Here is a 20,191-nt window from a genome sequence, read left to right on the forward strand (position 1 = left end):
ATTAGGTTAGGTGTTGAGTCTTGGTTTGGTGACTTGGCCTAAGTGCTGCCATTTTGGGCCTGTTTTTTTTTTTTTTTTTAACACTGTGCATGTCATTTTAAACAGAAAGACTCTGAAAATATTTTGTTACACTGGAAATAAATGAAAAAATTATCAAAATAATGTAGTCATTAAATTTTTATTTTTATTTATTTATTTTTTTTAGATTCTAAATCATGTTCTGTCTTCCTCATCCCCCAAAGACCAATCAGTTATGGATTTTATTTATTAGTAAAGATACTGGCCCGTTTGCTTCCTTTGTTATGCATGAGAGCCTTTAGTTTTCTTGTTAGTGGAAGGTGGAGGAATGGTTGGTTGTGAAAGTGGTACCCAGGTTTAAGATCATGGGAAGTGGACAAGAAGAAGATCAGTTAACCTAGTTAGTGGATGCTACTCTGTGCTTCACCACAAAAGATGGTAACTCTTGGAGATTTAAGAATTGCAGAAGTGGGTTTATGTTCAGAAGGTGAAAACTACTTCCCCCAGTCATTTCCATGTGGAGATGCTTTGACCCATCTCAGTAAAAAGAGAAATGAAATTTTCAGTAACACTTGGAAATTAGGAGAGGCCCATGACAGTGCTGAGAGTGTTTGAACTCCATGGAAGCAGCACAAATGGATGTGTGAGGTTGTTTGGCCTCCCACAAAGTTGGGGATCTCACTCCTAGACTGTTGCTCTGCTCCTTGCTAACTGTTGGAAATTGGGTAGACCCAGCATAAAATGTGAATTTCACAAGGCCAAAGGTAAATGCTCTGACCTCTGTCTCCCCTTTTAGACCATGCTCCAGTTTCCTAGGACCACTAAATTCTTTTTCTAAATGTCTTCTAGGACTCTTGTGGGCCTCTTCCCAGCACCACTGAGTGGGCCTGAAGTGGTGGCCAGGAGTGGCTGTTTGTGAGAAATATGGTGGCTACTTGGACTGGACTAGAATCTTAGTGCATACTTGTGGGAGGTCCCCTGAACCCCTTCCCTTGCACTGGAATCCTGGGATGAGAAGAGAAAGGGGTGAGCCAGGGAGCTGAAGGTCAGAGGAAGAGGCTACTTGATTTTAGGTGCACAACTCCAGAGAGTGAAAGAATTTAAAAATATAAACCTGGCCCTGGAAATATATAAAGATCCATTTGTTAAGGTCGGAGAGTAGGGTATATTTTATTCAACATTTTGCTAGCTTGATTTATAACTATCACATTTTTAGACATGATTAGGGCCTTCATTTTTGTTCTTCCAAACACCTGTATAGATTAGAGTCAGCCTTAGTATGTTTTCCCCTAACTTTTTAATTTCAAATATACAGATAAGTTGAAAAAAATACTACAAAAAAATCCAAATATCCAACATCTCAGTTCATGGTTGTTAACATTTTGCAAATTTGATTATTTCTCTATTTCTTTTGCATAACCATTTTATATTAAGTGGCAGTCATCAAGTGACTTTACCCCTAAATATTTCATCAGGAATCTCCCCCAAATAATGACAATCTCCTCAACTATAATGCAATTATCTAACCTCAGAAAAATAACACTAACTTGGTAATATTTAATGTATAGTCCTTATACACATTTACTCAAATTGTACCAAAAATATCCTCTTAAGCTATTAAAAGAAAAAAAAAAACTAGGATTCACATAAAGCTCACATTGCATTTTCTTGGATCTGTCTCTTCAAGGTCTTTTAAGCTAGAATAGTCAACTCACTTCTCCCTCTATTTTATGGAGTTTTTGAGTTCAGTTGTTTCTTAGAATGCCCCAAGTTCTGGAATTGTCTAATTATTTCTTCATCGTGTCAGTTATCTAGTACCTCTGTCTGGTGTATCCTCAATAAATTGGAAGTTAAATTTAGTCTTGATTAGATTCAAATTAAACACTTCGGCAAAGTATTTCATAGGTTTGATGTTCATATCATATAACATAAAGAGGCATGGATATGTTGTGAGATGATGTGAGATGGCTCTATTATTAAGGATGCTAAATTTGATCATTTGAGTGACTCCATAATGAAGTCTTATTTTCCTTTTTTTAATAGTTAGTATTCTATGGGGTAATACTTTGGTACCATGTGACTATCTTGTTCCTCAATAACTTTTATTGATGATTTTACAACCATTGATGACCTTTGGCTGAAATACTTATTACAGTGGGGTTGTCAATGGTGATCTTCTCATTCAATCATTCATTTTATATGATTTTAATTCAATAAATTATGTTAATTTACCTATATATTTATGGTTTCTGTTGATCTTCATGCTTCATTCATTCAATCTATATTTCTGAACTTATATCTGAATTCGTTTCCTTCTGCCTGAAAAATGCCCATGGGATTTTCTTTAGAGTGCTTTCATTGGTAATAGAATCTCTCCATTTTGTTTCTCTGAAAATGTCTTTATATTGCCTTCATTCCTTATATCTGGGAATAGAATTCTAGCTTAGCAGTTATTTTTCTTTCAGCACTTTTATGTTCTAGATTCCATTGTTTTTGGTGAGCAATAAGCTGCTAATGTTACTGTTTGTTGCTCCTCTAGGATAGTATGTTATAATCCTCTGTGTGTTTTCCAACCTTTGTCTTTGTCTTTGGTTTTCAGCTGTGGTTTGTTTCTTGTTTAATATTTTGTTTTTAGTCCTGCCTGGAGTTTGTAAGATCTTTCAATGGATTTCTTATTTTTCACTGGTTTTGGGAAATTCTTGGCCAGTATTCCTTTCAATACTTTCTGCCTCATTTTCTCTTATCTCTTTCTGGAATTCCCATTACAATTATGCCAAACATTTTTCATCATGGTATGTTCTCTTAAGCTCTTTTCTATAATTTTCATTTTTTCCTCCCTGTTTTAGTATGGCTAATTTATTTGACCTATCCGTCAGTTCGCAAATTGTCTCCATCTGTTTTTAATCTATTTTTAAATCACTCCATTGAGTACTTAATTTCCATTATTTTTCAGTCTTGAATTTCCATATGAATGTCCTTTATTATTTCTATTTTTTATGAATACTTTTCATTTCTTCTTTAATTTCCTGAACATATTAACCACAGAGTTTTTCCCACCTTGTCTGGACCACCCATGGATCCATTTCAATTTTGCTGGTCCCCCACTCCCCATCCTTCTCTCTTTGCCAAACATTTTACTCTTATATATCTGAATATATTTTTATTGAGGGAGAGACATTTTACAAGACAAAATTTTGGAGATTACTTGAGACTCTGTATAATGTTCTTTCTCCTGAGTGGATTTGTTTTGTTATGGTAGACAGCTTGGCAAGGGCATCCTACCTTATTCCATTCAAGAAATGAAATCATTACAAGTTGTGTTTTAGTCCTTATAGGGACTATTTTCAGTATGCCTGTATTCCTAGAGTGCATTCCTTTGGTGTTTCTAGGAAATCCTGGAATGTATACTAGGTCATCCCTGTTTCCACTCTTTAGCTCAGTGGTTTTGCTGAAAGCTCTGCTCAGCTTCTCAGACTTTCAGCCTTAGCTTTAGGAATCAGCAGTCACACCGAGGAGGAAAACATTGCCACATTGCAGTCTCACCTCTTTTGCTTATTTCATCTTCCTGACCTCGGTTCTGCAATTTCTTACTGTATTAATAATTCTCCAATGTTTTCAAATTGATTATTATATTTTGTCCCATTTTTCCAGTTAAGCTTGCCATGTGGTTTGACTGAAACAACCTAATCCCTCCCACTGTGAGCAGAGCATCTACGTCTTTTGAGGCCCCCCTTTTTTTCTCAACAAAATATCCCAGGTTCACTTTATATTTTGTGAGCTCTAGATGTGGACTCAGCCATTTCCTTAAAGACCTAGTTCCTTTTAGAAAGGATTAGCATCTTGAAATCAAGATCTGAGTGCATGTGTGTTTGTTCCTACTAGGTTGCCACCGCTTCTATGACACTTCAGTAGACAGAGATAGGAAATACACTGTTAAAAACCATGAGTTCGTGTTGATACTTCTAATTCAACTTTAATATCCGGAGTTATTTTTATAACTTCTTTTATCTTTTAATGTTTTACCTTTTATTTGGTAAACCTTGTTTCCTAGTAAAAATGCTTTATTCCTCCACATCCATAGTTTCAAATTATAATATCAACATATTACCATTGAAAATAAAATATAACTATGGATTTTTAAAATTTCTCTGCAATTTCTTTTTGGTGTGCAGATAATATCCTGTTAAGGATGGACATGTAGAGAACTGTATCCAAAAGTCATTTGGTGTCATACTTTTTTTCTGTGTAGTTATGTTATCAATTTGATATATAGATTTATTTGTTTTTCTTTATGATTGATATTAGGGTTTGCCATTTTTTGCTTTTTATATTTTTATAATATGTAAAAATATTTTCTTGATTTTAAAGTAAAACTAAGTTAAAGTATGCTTAAAGAAATATTGACTCCATCCCTATTTGCTCCACCCCATTTCCATACTCATATGTAGGTAACAAATTTCATTACTTTCTGGTTTATCTTTCCCCTGTTTTTTAGAAAAACTAGGCAAATGTGCATATAGATAGATAAATCCTTATTTCACCTTTATTCTTACACAAAATTTAGTGTTACATAAAACTCAGAGTATACTAGGGGTTCCTGGGTGGCTCAGTCAGTTAAACATCTGACTCCTGATTTCAGCTCAGGTCATGATCTCAGGGTCGTGACATCGAGCCCCACGTGTCTTGAGTTCCTATGGAGCCTGCTTAAAATTTTCTCTCTCCCTCTTCCTCTGGCCACCCCTCTAAAAACATAAACAAACAAATAAAACTCAGAGTATACTAAATTTTGTGTAAGAATAAACTGATGTGTCTTGCTTTTTATTCACTCAATATTTCCTGTAATCACTCGATCTTAGTGCATACAAATTTTCCTTTCCTCTTTTTCATGATTCTATAGCATAGACCTATTGTTGCACCACTGTTTATTCAATATATCCCTTGTTACTATCCTTTATTAATTAGAATTAAATAAAATTTTCTTATTATAAATGGGACCTTATGCATATGTTGCTAGTCTTCGTGGAGTTATATTTACCATTGATATATAAGAAGTCCTGTTTCTCTATAACCTCACTAACAAAGTATGTTTTCAAACTCTTGGATTTCTGCCAGTCTGATAGTTAACTAATGATATCTCTGTGTAATTCTGAGTTTCTGATATTTTGAGTGGTGTTAACCCTTTAGGGACCATTGACCTTTTTCTTTTATTTTCGGTGAACAGTTTATTAATCTTTCAACTTTAGGTTCTTAAAATTATTTTTTATTTTTTAAACTATAGATGTACAAAAGAGTTGTGAAGGTAGTGCAGAGTGTTTCCATCTACTTTTTGCTGAGCTTCCTACATGTTAGCATTTCACATTACCATGGTACATTTACTGAAACTAAGAATTTAACCTTGATACAATACTATTCACTGAATATAGATTTTACTCAGATTTTGCCAGGTTTCCCACTAATATTATTATTTTCTGTTTCAAGATCCAATCCAGAATGCCACATTGCATTTAGTTGTCATGTCTTCTTAATCTCTTCCAGTCTTTAATTGTTTCTGAATTTGTCCTTCTTTTTCATGACGTTGACATTTTTGAAGCATACTGCTTAGGTACTTTGCTTTGTAAGATGCCTCTTGATCTGGGTTTTTCTGATACTTTCTCATGATTAGACTGGGTTTTAAATTTTTGGACAAATACTACAGAGCTGAAATGTCTGCTTATTGCATCATATCAACATGGCTTATAACTGGTGATGTTAACCTTGATCACTTGGTTAAGGCAGTTTCTGCCAGGTCTGTCTACTATAAAATTATTCCCTTCCCCTGCCATATGTTAAAAGTAAGTCACAGTGTTCAGCCCACCCACAAGGGAAAGAGAATTATATTCTACCTTTTGGAGGGAAAGTATAAAAGAGTTAGTTGGATATATTTTAAAACCACCACAGTAATTAAAAAATATTTTTATAGAGATACTTTGCAGATATGAAAATATCCTGTTTCTCCTTACAATTTTACCCAGTGATTTTAGCATTTGCCTGTAGCAATTATCACATGGTATTCCAATGCTGATTTTCTATTTCCCCCATTTCATCTACATTTATTATTTGGAATTCTTCTATAAAGAAGATTTGTCTCTTTAACCCCACTTAGCTATTTATTCAACCATTTCTTTATATTAGTATGGACTCACAGATATTTATTTTAATCTATGGCTTTAATCCATCATTATTGTTATTTATTGTGTTGCTCAAATTGTTTCAGGCTGTTGGGAGTTCTTTCAGATTATCTCCTGTATTTTTTTGTGTGCGTGTGTGTGTGTGTGTGTTTTACTACCTTATTTTCTAGCACTACAAAATACTTCAGGCTCATCTTATATTTTACCTGCCATGTTCTATAAACACATAGAATTTTTTTTTTTATAGATTTTATTTAGACAGAGTGAGAGCACAAGCAAGGCGGAGGAGCAGAGGGAGATAAAGAGCTGAGCAGGGAGCTGATGTGGGGCTCGATCCCAGGACCCTGGGATCATGACCTGAGCCCAAGGCAGACGGTCAACCGACTGAGCCACCCAGGTGCCCCAACACATAGAAGTTTTAAAAGCTTTTTTATTTTGAACTGTTTTTATGCTTACAAAAAATTTGCAAAGATAATATAGAATTCCTCTTTAGCCTGCACCCAGCTTTTCCTAATGTTAACATCTTATATAACCATAATGCAATTATTAAAGCAAAATAGGTATTTCTTCCATCTTTCCTTATCTTTCATGAACCTGACACTTTTGAAAAGTACTAGTCAGGTAGTTTGTAGAATTAGCCTCAATCTGGGTTTATCTGATACACTCTGCACTTAGACTGAGGCTATGTATTTTGGGAAAAAATGCCATGGGGTGACAAGGCACATTTTTTAAAAACATCTTTGAACCTCAGTTTCCTTATCTGTAAAATGAAATGATACAAGTACCTTCCTCATAGGTCTGATGTGGTAATTAAAAGGGCAATAAAATAACGTGTTCAGCATAAGACTTGATGCATATAAAGGTTTTGATTGATGTTAGGTATATAATCATCATTATCATAATTATGCTGGTAATTTTTTAAATTAATTTTTCCTTCAACTACTTTTTTTTAGCTTCTGAAAGAGCGAGTGAGAATCCATACTTTAGAAAAAAAATACACATGCACATACTTTAAAAAAAAATAATTATCACATTATAGAATGAAAATATATGCAGTTTCTAAGTTTGTTGTTAGAAAAATCAGTCTTTTGATGCAGGTGAAAGATATGTTATGAAACCATTCCTCATGGCTTTTGTATTTTTTAATTCTGTGTAATTTGTGTTTTAAACTTGATACCTCATAATATACTTTCACTAAATTGTAATCTTTAATATTGTTTAATATTGTAATTTGCTTAGGGAATTCTTTTTTAAATTTTTAAAAAATTTTTGGGTGAATATTTTTTTTTTTAAATTTCAGTATAGTTAACATACAACGTTATATTAGTTTCAGGTATACAATATAGTGATTCAACAATTCTATACATTACTGAGTGCTCATCACAATATGTGTACTCTCAATCCCCTTCACCTTTTTCACCCCCCCATCTCCCCTCTTATAACCATCAGTTCTCTATATTTAAGAGTCTATTGTTTTGTCTTTTTTTTGTTCCTTTGTTTTGTTTCTTAAATTCCACATATGAGTGAAATCATATAGTATTTGTCTTTCTCTGACTGACTTCTTTCACTTAGCCTTATACCCTCTAGATCCATCCATGTGGTTGCAAATGGCAAGATTTCATCTTTTTAATGGCTGAGTAATATTCCATTGTATATATATACCACCTCTTCTTTATCCATTCATCTATCAATGGCCACTTGGGTTGCTTCCATACTTTGGCTATTGTAAATAATGCTACAATAAACATAGGGGTGCATATACCTTTTTGAATTAGTGTTTTTGTGTTCTTTGGATAAACACCTAGTAGTGGAACTAGTGAATCATATGATAATTCTATATTTAATTTTTTGAAGAATCTCCATACTGTTTTCCACAGTGGCTGTAGCAGTTTGCATTCCAACCAACAATGCATGAGGGTTCCTTTTTCTCCACATCCTCACCAAAACTTGTTTCTTGTGTTGTTGATGTTAGCCATTCTGACAGGTGTGAGGTGATATCTTACTGCAGTTTTGATTTGAATTTCCCTGATGATGAATGATGTTGAGTATCTTTTCATGTATCTGCTGGCCATCTGTATGTCTTCTTTGAAGAAATGTCTGTTCACATGTTCTGCCCATTTTTAAATTGGATTATTTTATTTTTTTGATGTTTAAGTTCTTTATATTATGCTGGTAATTATTAATATCACTATTGTCCTCATTTCAACATCATTATTTCAACAAATATGTATTGAACATTTTCCTGTATTCATCTCATTTCCTATTCTCCTCAAAGCCATCCTACACATATCTAACTGAGTGATCCATAAAAAACTAAGCATATATTTGATTCATTTGATCAAATTATTCCATTCCTTAAAATCTTCCTACTATATTAAGTGACTGTCCATTCTCTACAGGGTCAAGTTTAAACCTCTTAATGTGACATCAAAATCATTTATAACTTGGATCCTGCTACTTCTTCAGGTTTATCTCCAACTAATGCTTTGAAACATTGCTTGCAGGTTCTTACAGTAAAGATGCTATTTCTTCTCTTTGTTTCTTAACTCTTATGGTTCTCTCTGCTTGGCTACTTTTCCACAACATTCCACATTTCCCCAACAAAGTTCCATTCATTACTAAAGACTCAAATTTTTTTTCTTTTTCAAAGATTTTATTTGACAGAGAGAGAGAGAAAGGGGGAGAGAGAGAGAGAGAGAATGAGCAGGGGGGAGGAGCAAGGGGAGAGGGAAAAGCAGGCTCCCCGCTGAGCAGGGAACTCCATGCAGGACTTGATCCCAGGATGCCGAGATCATGAGCTGAAGGCAGATGCCTAACTGACTGAGCTACCCAGGCGCCCAAGACTCAACTCTTATTTAATCTCTTCCCAAAGCTCTTCTTTCCCTTTTACAACTTGTGTTAAATACCTGCTCCTTATGTTACCATAACAGCCATTTACTCATTTATAGATTCAGTAGGTATTTATTAAACACTATATTCTAGGTTGGGTGTTAACTAGAAGCCCTGATAGGAGCAACTCTATAAGAAATAGGATTGTGGGTGTCCAGCAAGAAAGCTATGGCAAGAATTATGACCAACCATATACATTCTGGTTTGTTCTCCAATCATATTGCTGGCAGAGGTAGACAAAAAAAAAAAGAAAAGAAAAGAAAATGAAAACAAAAACGAAAAACAAAACAAAAAAACAACTTGTTTGGAGTAAGTTGAAGTTTTTTTTTTTTTTAAAGATTTATTTAGTTATTTGAGAGAGCGAGAATGAGAGAGAGAGAGAGTACATGAGAGGGGGGAGGGTTAGAGGGAGAAGCAGGCTCCTCGCCGAGCAGGGAGCCTGATGCGGGACTCGATCCAGGGACTCCAGGATCATGACCTGAGCCGAAGGCAGTCGCTCAACCAACTGAGCCACCCAGGCGCCCCTAAGTTGAAGTTTTTAAAAGCAAGCCCAGATTAGAAGTTTCTGAACTCTGGTACTCATTCTTAATATTTATTTGAAGAGAGTCAGAAATGTAAGCAGTAAGCTTTCTTTTGAAAAATTTATCCCCAAAGGATTAAAGGAATGGAGGTTCCAAATTAGGGTGCAGAGCATTAACTGCACCCTTTCCTTTTAAAAGGGATATTTTTGGAACTTAAAGATCATATTCAGAAGGAATAAGATTAAAGTTAGATTGTGAAATTGTTTTCTATTAATTCAGTCCTCAATATTTTTTCTTATGCTTCTTATAAGTTAAAATAAATTACTCATTTGCTAAAGTTTCTCTATTTGTCCTCTGTGAGCACAATATTCTCATATTTCCCAACAACTATCTGATTATTTTCAAGGGACCAAGTTCACTTAGATGGGAGCCCATGTTGTTAAGAATGATGACAAGAACTTGAAGTGTCTATGGATAACTGTGGTGCCCTCAAGGGCAATTATAATTTAATAAATTATTAGAAAAATGATGTTTAATGTGTAGAGTTGAGTAGCGATGAGAAATTGGCAATAATTGCTGCTTTTTATTAAACTCCTATGTGCCAGGGACTATGCTGGGTGCTTTACATACATGATCTAACTTGATTCTTATAATAGTCCTTCAGATTAACTATTAATATATTCCTGTTGAGAAAAGCCTCAAAGATATTGTCACTTGCCTATGGTTGGCTAGTTAAATATGGATCTGGGATTTAAATCCATATATTTAGGATTTGAAATTCTGTGCTTTTTCCTTACAGAAATCTGTTGTCATAAAAATGGTGGGATGAGGACAAAAGTGTGGTTGGAATAAGATGATTGAGCAGAGAATTCCCTCACTTGGTCAAGCATCATAATGATTAGAAGCAGCTTTCCCAAGATCTACTGAGATCCCTAATTGCATTTTAAGGCTTCAGGGTGATTTAAATACATCCTTTCTATGGAACAGGGTTAAGTAATTCTTGAAATGAAGTCTTAACAAAATATTTGGATTATATGGTGTAGAAAGACAAGGACACTTGTCCTTGGAGAGGGCAAACATATAGCCATAGGAGGAGAATTACATGGGAATTCTATAGAAAGAAGAAATGAAATTTAAGGCTGGGAAAATAGGTTATAATTTATTAATCTGATAATTATAGTTTTATAATCATATAATAATATTTATTAATCTAATGATTAACCTGATGATTATGATTTATTAATCTTATTTCTCAGAAGTTACTTTGAATGACTTTTGGCTATTTCAAAACATGTACCTCAGAGGGTTATAATTTACTACCACTGAAGCTATTCAATAGAATGTGCTACAGGCTGTTGGAGGTAATTTCTAAATAGGAGTTTCAGAAATTGAGTGATGGGTACTTTGTGTAGTTTCTCAAAGGAAGAGGCTAGGGCTAACTTTATAGATCTGACAAAGGTTTCAAAAGAGCTTTTTTTTTAAAAAAAAGATTTGAATGGTTATTTCATATATATCTTATATATCTCTTCCTCAGAAAGCTTATTAAAAGATCAGAGGCAGAAAAAAAAATCATAAGTAGGCTTTTCCCCCACTGTATTTTAATTGGGGAAGTAATCTCAAAAAAGGGAAATGTAAAATATCTTGCAGCAATTCTGAGCACCTCTGGTTCCATGCTATAATTTCCCAGCTGAAAGTTACTAATTTACGAAGTTCATATGCTGAAATTTTAAAAATCAAGATACGAGTATTAGGGTGTGCTGTAGTCACACTGGTGGTGGCTCATTGTGTCGAAGTCTGAGAAATGTCTACAAAATACATTCTAGAGACATACAGGAGTCCCTGTCCCGTGTTGGAGTGCCATCTGGAGACATTTGGGGAAATTGGCCTATGAGGAAGCTCATCGAAGCTACAAACAGTACAGTGAATATAACAGAAAGCCAGAGTGCCTTAGTAGCCTTTCTGACAGAAGTCTTGTTGTTCAGGAAGCTACCATGTCATAAATCAAACAGACATCCCATTTTGATAGATTATTTCTCTTTTCAGAAAGACTTGGCTTGGCATTTTTGTCCTTTATACTATTTCTTCTCCAGATGGTTCCAACTCTCCTTTAGTTTTTAGTTCACATTCTTCTTCTTCAGCATCTGCCTAGGAATAGATACTCGTAAATCCGTGTAATGAGGGATGGTGTTTACTTTGCTGTGACCCCAAAATATGCCAACTGCATGATCATCCCAGCCACCATTCCTGCATTTCCAATATTTCTGGGTAAAGAGGCAATGGACACTCTTTGAAGAGAAAATCCATGGTGTTTAGAAAAGTTGAACTTTTTAAAAAACTTGGCAGTCATCTTCATCTACAAGAAAGTTAAAGACATTGCATTTTGTAAAAGAACCTGTTTTGGTTCTTCTAGTTCAGCAGGCTTTTTGGCATGCACTCTCTTCAGATTTTCTACCTGCTGAGTCATCATTTTAACTGCTTTACTAACCTGGCTTTCCTGATTAATAGCTCCCAATATCTAAGCCCTCCTGGCTGCTCATGATGTACACTGGCTAAGGAACGTTACATTCTTCTCCAGCTTCTTAATGATCTCCTAAGCCTGGCTGTCATCTTCACAGGGTGGTGTTAAAGACTCTAATAGCTTTACGCAGTTAGATATGGTTTTCTTCAAATTTTCTTCTGCCAAGTCACAGGACCTTTCTTCAAACTTCACTTTTTTTTTTTTTCAAGGTAAACCAGTTGCATTTAAATCCCAACAATAATCTAAGAAATTCAGCCTTCACCTCCTTCTCATTAGACATGTTGTCACTAAGCTTTTCCTATTTTTAAAACATGTTTAAAATAGTCACATAATTTCATGTTAAAAATGAATTATTAGGGCTTAATTTATAATTTAAAATGTATTCCCATGGTATAAAATAACAACATAAGATTGAATAGTCAATTAAAAGGAAATAACAGAAATTTGACATTATAATTAAGGGATAGTAAACATGTTTAAGACTACAAGGTTTTACTCTCTATACATCAAATAGTTTAAAGTATATAAGGTGTGATTTGTAGGACCTCAGGTCTGGGAGGGTTTTTACCCTCTAAACCTACTGTGCATTTTTTAGTTGAAAATCTTTTGAAATATCCTTGTAAGAGATGAGACAAAGTGCGATGAAACAATCCACTAATAGAAATCTCATTGTTTCATGAGAAACCCACTCAATCTCGATACAATCCTGATACAAAGATATTTCTTCTTTTGAGATTGAATCTGCTCTCTTCTGGCTTCTACTCATTGTTCTCTGTTCAGTTCCCTAATATCCTACAAACCAGATCAACTCCCTTTGCCACATTCCAACCATCAGAGGTCTGGTGACTAAAATGTTCATCCCTCTTTAGACTAATCATCTCCATTCTTTTAATTGGTCTTCATATAGCATTATTTCAAGTCACCTCAGCAATCCAGGATGTGCTCTCTTACAACAATTCTAGTTTCTCTATATTCCTCTCAAATGTGTGTATCCACAGGCATTTTGAAATTCAACAATGTATATACTTCTCATCATATGGTGTCATAGTGATGCAGTATAATGTAATAGAAGGACTCCTCATTAGTATATATAGGATAATTTTTTATTATTTTTCCACTGATATCTCTCTTCCCCTATTGGACTCTTAGCTCTATGGGGTAAGGGAATAGATCTGTCTTGGTCATCATTCTATTTTCCATGCTTAGCATTATGCCTGTCTGATGTAGCATTCTGTAAGTATCCATTAATTGAATGAATGGGTGGATTCATCATTTTTCTGTGGCATCATTTTTATTTTAATTCAATAATAAATTATTTACCTATAGTTTCAGCAGGGCTCTGATAAAAACTGGTTTATGATAGTATCTCATAACTATTTCCTTCAAGAGCTGTAAAGTCTTTCTAGCATGACTTTTTACAAAGGAGAAACATTATACATCAAGAGGATGTATCATAGAGGATAAGGTGATTCTGAGATTTTGACCTGTGGAGTAGCCAAGTTATTGATGTCTATTTTTTTCCTTGTGAATTCTTTTATTGATATCACATTTTGGAAAGAGGTGAAATGTTAGGCAATTATTGATCTGAAATAGGCTTGATAATAACATGCCTTCAATATTTTAATCAAGATTATGGATCAAGAGATTTATGAGAGGCTGATCAATATGCAAATAGCATGGATTTGGAATATACTGTGAACACTCTGGAAACTTAATCCAAATTGATCTCAGCAGATTGGATTTGTGATTCAGTTTCCTTATTTTTCACCAAAGGCACAGAAAAGATATAAGAATAAGCCATAAATGACATAGCCAGACTTGGAAACAAGCGTTTGTGGCAGACCAGAAGCCTTGAGGCAAGTAAAAGAAGGGGAACAGATAGGATGCTGCATTAGGCAGCTTAGTCTTCAGCAGTAAGCCCTGTGAGCTACTGTAGAAAGTATTGCAGGACCTCTCTGGGAGAACCTCATTCCATAAAGCAGCACAGGGTCAAACAACTGAAAGGGATGTGTACAAGCCTACAAAGGTTTTGCTAATGCTGAGAGGAGAAGAAATGCTATGTTAGGCTGCATTAATAGAATAGGGAGGTGGTAGTTCAATTTTCTGATGTTTGGAGTTTTATATTCCTTACCAGTTATTTTAAAAGCAAGTTTGAAAACCAATATATTCTGAAGAATAGCTGAGATGGAGAGGATATTTTGAATTTTATCAATCAAAGAAGGACTAAGGAAATTAGAATAGTGGTTCTTAATTTGACATGTGCTTCATAGTCTTTGAGTTTTTTGTTTTTAAGACATATACAGATAACCCTACTCCTAAGGATTCTTATTCCTTAGATCTGGAATAAAGAGATGATATGCATTTTTTTAAAAGTTTTACAGGGGGTTCAAATGCGTAACTCTGGTTGAGAATCATCAAATTAGAAATAGCTTGGAGAAGAATGTTAAGTGGGATATGATTGTCTACAATTGCAAAGATGACAAAGTTTTACTCCCTGAATCCCCTGGGAAACCAGTTGATGAATTTCCACCTGGGATCTTTTACTATATCCAGAACTGACAGCTAAGCAGTTGTGGCTCAGGGCAATGCTCTTTTGGTAACTGTGCCAGTGGAGTGCGCTGGCTGAGATGGATATTGCTGGCACAGACTCACTGTGCTGTTTTTCCTCTATATTCTGCAACCAGATGCTGGGAATGGATTTTCTTATCTCCTCTCTCTTCCTCCTTCAACACTCATCTTGTACCAGGGGAACCCAGGCCTTGGGGGGTGGGATAGATCTGGACTAGCCGTGGGGTTTGGATGGGGTCTGACCTTACTTTGTACATGGTTCATAATTCAGCAAAGATACGAAATTCAGTGACTCTTTTTTTTTTTTTTTTTAAGATTTTATTTGTTTATTTGACAGAGAGAGGCACGGCGAGAGAGGGAACACAAGTAGGGGGAGTGGGAGAGGGAGAAGCAGGCCTCCCGCTGAGCAGGGAGCCCGATGTGGGGCTCAATCCCAGGACCCTGAGATCATGACCTGAGCCGAAGGCAGACGCTTAAGGACTGAGCCACCCAGGCGCCCCTTCAGTGACTCTTTGATTAAAGTCTTTAGTAACTCTCTTTTTCTCTCTTTCTCCCCCCTCCCTCCTCTCCTCTTCTCTCATTATTGTCTCAGCATCAGTTTTCCAAATAGACTTTACTCATTCCAAAAAAGTTGCCACTCTTTTGTCCTGCCATCTTGGCCATTGTGCTTGAAAAATAAGATAATAATCTGCTTTGAAAAACTCTGCAAGACTTCCTATTTAGGTAGGTAAAGTTAGTCACCCAGGTCCATAACTTCTTCACTCTTCTCTCTCAGTTCATGATGCTTTACTTTCATGCCTCACTAGAAGATTTTTCTAGTTGTGTTTGTGGTTTTCTGACTTTGAAAAAGAAGAAAGGTGAGCAGGCTTAGCTGTATTGATAATTTTCTCTCAAATTTTTCCCCCTTGGAAAAAGAAAGGCAGGGCTCATAATCAAGTTTAGTTTAGAACCTGAATATGTTTTAGCTTATAAAACATACCATAGTCCAAACATATTTATACTCTAGTATTTGAGACCTGTCTAGAAAAGGTTTTGTTTGCTTGAATATTGGGTTGTCTTTCTAGGTAAACTACATCAGTTGAGATAGTAATGTAACAACCCAGGGAGAAAGGGACTGCTTGGATCAAGTCTTCTTCTCACACAGAGAAACAGGGTCAGAGGAAGTTTGGAGGTAGATTGGACTCCTCACATTTTGTGTTTTTGGAGGGGGCTCTGATACCCCACTATAATCTGTCACTTCCCCTAAAAGGACAAGACACACCTGAAAATAAAGGCTCAGTGCAGTCAACTAGTTGCCCAAAGAATTTTTCATGTCCCTTCTGTCATCAGACCATCTGTCCTAAGGAAGAAGGAATGCCTGGCCACCCACTCTGGGACCAGAGAGATGAGGATAGGGAAGCAGATATCTGGCTACTTTATCTTTTCCATGTTTTTCTGCAGCAAAGAAATACATAGCTCTTCCCCACTACTCCCCTTCCTTATTTTAGAGTTCAAAGGAGGTTTTTTTTTTTTTTTTAATAATCCAGTACTTTATTCCTTAAGCTGTAAACTAGCCTCCTGCACTTTCCTTTAAGAAAGATGCTAGTAGCAGTTTTTCCCATCTCAGGATGAATTTAAGACACAATGGATACTTCTCTCAGGCATGTTTACATTTTAAACCTCTCATTAAAAAAGATAAACCTTAATCTTTTATTAAAGAAATTTCAGACATGGTGGACTCAGGTGGGGCTAGTGGGAGCATGGGGTATATTTTGGAAACCAAGGTTGTCTAAGGCTTCTACATTCATATCAAGAGATGGAAGCAATGCCAAGCCCTAAGGATAGCACACAGCAGACTCCTCCATTAAAACTCTCTGTCACTCCTGAGCTTTTCCCAGTTAAGACTCCTGATATACATAACAGTTCCCCTTAAAGCAGGTAGGGATCCTCTACCACTTGCTACCACATCTACCATTTGATCACATACCACTAGCTCCATTTCTCTATTGGAAATCTCACCCTGCATATCTATCTCATCACTTCCAAATGATTGACAGAGACCTTTCAGATCAGTGAGGTCAGAGTACATAGTGATTTGGGGTTTGGGTCTTAAAAGTCAGAGGAACCTAGGCTTGAATCCTAACCCCTACACTGATTAGAATGACCTAGGACAAGTTACTTAACTTCCCTGATTCCCAGATTCTCCTATAAAATGGAGATAATGATGCTCAACCTACAAGGGAAGAGACATTAACTGCCTGCCTTAGCAGCAAGTAAATGATGGCTAATATTTTGATGGTCGCCTTCCTTACTAAGCTGATGGTCTGTTTGCTCCCTCTCTTCTCATTAGTAATGTCAAGGCATTAAAAGCCATAGTAATAATGACTATAACAGTTATTGATAATAACTATATTTTCACTTCACATTTACTAGAGTGAAAAATTTATGGGCATCATCTGGCACATAATAAATTTTCTTACCCTATGTTTCATAGCATATCTAAAAATTAAGGCTGAATATTCTAAATATAATTCACACTTACCCCCAGTGCCCCACCAGAAAGAAATACCTTACCATTTTTGAATTTCAATCCTTCTTTTCTCTTTCCTTGTTTAAACTTTTTTTTTCCCACAATGAATGCCATAAAAAAATCTAACGGTGACATAGAAGTGGAAAAAATTTTAGGGAATGATTTAAGCTGGAAACACATTTGTTTATAACACTCACATTATCCCAGGGCATCCTGGACAGAATGAGTGCTGCCTCAGGCTACTAGCTTCTCAGGTACTCATTAATCCTGAAGAAAGCTTCATGTTGAGGCCATTACCACTTAATTACAGTTTGTGATTACTGGCACATTCTTTAGTGACCTTATTCTATGTGCTAGCCTGTTTGTTCACTAGAGAATCCATGCAGCTGGAAATTTTGGCTGACTAGAAAGTATAAATGGGGATTTTGGGGAGCTTGAATTGAAACCATTCTTGCTGAAATGTCAACACATTTTTCTCCCATCTGGATATGGTTAATCACGGTGCTTGCTTTGATATACTTTTTCCATAAGCTGTGCTTTTGAGGTGTGTCTGAACTTATCAAAATGCAATTTTAAGCAAAGCTTTGAGCAGAAGTTCTTGTCTATCATTATTTACTCTTTGTGAGCATAATAGAGGAAGTTTCTTATAAACACTTCAGCATATTAGAGCTTGCAGTCTAGGGACCATTTGACGGTCCCTAGACTGACCATCAAATGGTCCCTAGACTATATTTCTTCCTACATAGAAACTGGAAGGAATTTTAATTCCATGATTCCTCTAAGAATAATGTTGTTCTAAAATCATAGGGAAGGAGGCCTAATCTAGTAGCAAAGAGTACTTGGTTAGGAACTGGAAAATCTGGCTGGCTTCTATGCTTAATTGTAACTGATTTTTGGGCAAAATAGTTTCACTTATTCACACATTATTCATGCCATAAACAATTAGTGTTTTCTTTGTGCCAAACACTGGGGAAGTTATTGTGGATACTGAAGTCTGTGGGGCATGGGATAATAATTTCTCTTTGTACCTATCATACCTTTCCCAGTGTGTGATAATATATAAACAAATGAGTGTGGCTGGGCTCCAATAAAATTATATTTATCAACCATGAAATTTGATTTTCATATAATTTTTTGGTATGTCATGAAATATCAGTTTTCCTTTAAGACTATTTAAAAATGTAAAAACTATTCTTAGGTCATAGGCCATTCAGACAGAAGTATGGATTTGGCCTATGGGCTATAGTGTACCAAACACTGATTTACAACACAAACAAAATGAACAGTAGCATGATTATCGTTGGCAGCAGATTTTCTGGGTTTTATGGGAGCATGTGTAACTCTTGGGTGTCCAAGTCTTTCCCAAGGATGAGTTATATAATAGGACAAAAAGGATGAGAAAGGATGAGTCAGTTGAGACCAAAGAGAAGAGTATATGCAAAGTCCCAGAGGCAAGAGAATAAATACAGTAAATGAATGACTGAAATACAGAATATAAGAAAGAAATGCAGAATATAAAAAACAGTGATAAATGTACAGTCTGCTTAAGTGAGCAGGGGCCATATTTTGAATAGTTTTATATTGCCCTATAAAGGATTTTGGAGCAACAGGAAGCCTTTGGAAAGCTTTTGGTAAGCAAGTACAAGATTAAATCTGAGACTTAAAATATCTCTGTGGATACACATGGAGAATAGAATAGACATGGCTGTACCTCAATATGACTTTATTTACAAACATAAGTGGCAGATCAGATTTAGTCTGTGGGCTCTTTTGCTAAACCTTTCTGTAGAGTCAGACAACCTGATTGAAATCTTGTCCCATAACTAACTACTTTTTGGCAAATTACTAAATTTTTTTTTAAACTCTTGTGTTCTGTTCAGCTCTTCTTTTCCTTCAGGAAGTCCATCAGAAATCCATAAATTTAAATGAAGGGTAGAAAACCTTTCATTTGCTATGTTGAAAGAAAGCAGTAACTGGGAAGATGTTGAGACAACAGCTACTTTATTTCATTGCATTGAATGTTACTGCCACCTTCCCCCAGGGATTTATCCTTCCAGAGTAATTTGTCCCACCACTAGTTCCAGCATTCCCTTTCCCGCACATCTGTATCCTGATTTCCAGCTAATGCTATTGAGGTTCCTCCATGACACTATGTTTACTTGTGTTATAAGATAACCAGTTGACCAACTTAACACCTAGTCTTAATTTTCTAATTTCCTTGACTTCATATTCAAGTAGAGAATGGCAAAGACTGTCTGCCAGATTATTTAATTTTAAAGGCTTCTTACTGCTTTTGATATAAGAAAGAACAATTTCTCTAGTGGTGAGATCCCAAAGACAATCTAGAATACAAGCATGTATAAGAAACAAAATGACAAAGAATGATAGGTACAATGAGAACACTGGTAAAGGTAAATATAACCAAACTCTATAGAAGTAAAGACTTCCTTTTCACCAAGGGTTCAATGCAAATATCCAGGTTGAAAGTTTTGGCTATAGGAATGGAGATTAGAAATTTGAAGAGTCATGAATTCATTAACATGCTTGAAATTCTGAAAAATCTGTGGGATTATATTTCTTTTAAAAAGAGAAAGGACCCAAGAGATCTTTTCAAAGTATGTCAGTATATGTAATGTGTGGTGGAAAGACCCCAACTGGAGGTCAATATGACCAGTGTTCTAGTCCAATATCTGCAATTAAGCAGTAGCTATTTGACTTTGAACAGGTGTTATGATGTCCTATGAAATGAGAGAAAAGATAATATCACTATTTTCTACCCCCATATTTGTTCCCTACTTTTGCCACCTTATCACCCCAGAGGAAATCTAGACTTCTCCAACATTAGTCAACGTGTATACTTACAATATTATATTAGGACAACTATAAAAATAATAATTATTCTTAAATTAATCATTCAAAAATTTTAAAATAAATCATATATGGACTTAAAGACTCATATAGATGAAAATTCTTCCAAAATTGATCCGTAGATTTTAATCCC

At 35.5% G+C, this 20,191-nt stretch overlaps 1 pseudogene; it reads right to left on the reverse strand.

Moving 5' to 3' along the window:
* Nucleotides 1-11,358: 11,358 nt before the first annotated feature.
* Nucleotides 11,359-16,749, reverse strand: LOC118532747 (inositol 1,4,5-triphosphate receptor associated 2-like; annotated as a pseudogene).
* Nucleotides 16,750-20,191: the final 3,442 nt, after the last annotated feature.

The sequence above is a fragment of the Halichoerus grypus genome, chromosome 1 (genome assembly GCF_964656455.1).
Source record: "Halichoerus grypus chromosome 1, mHalGry1.hap1.1, whole genome shotgun sequence".
Lineage (NCBI taxonomy): Eukaryota > Metazoa > Chordata > Mammalia > Carnivora > Phocidae > Halichoerus > Halichoerus grypus.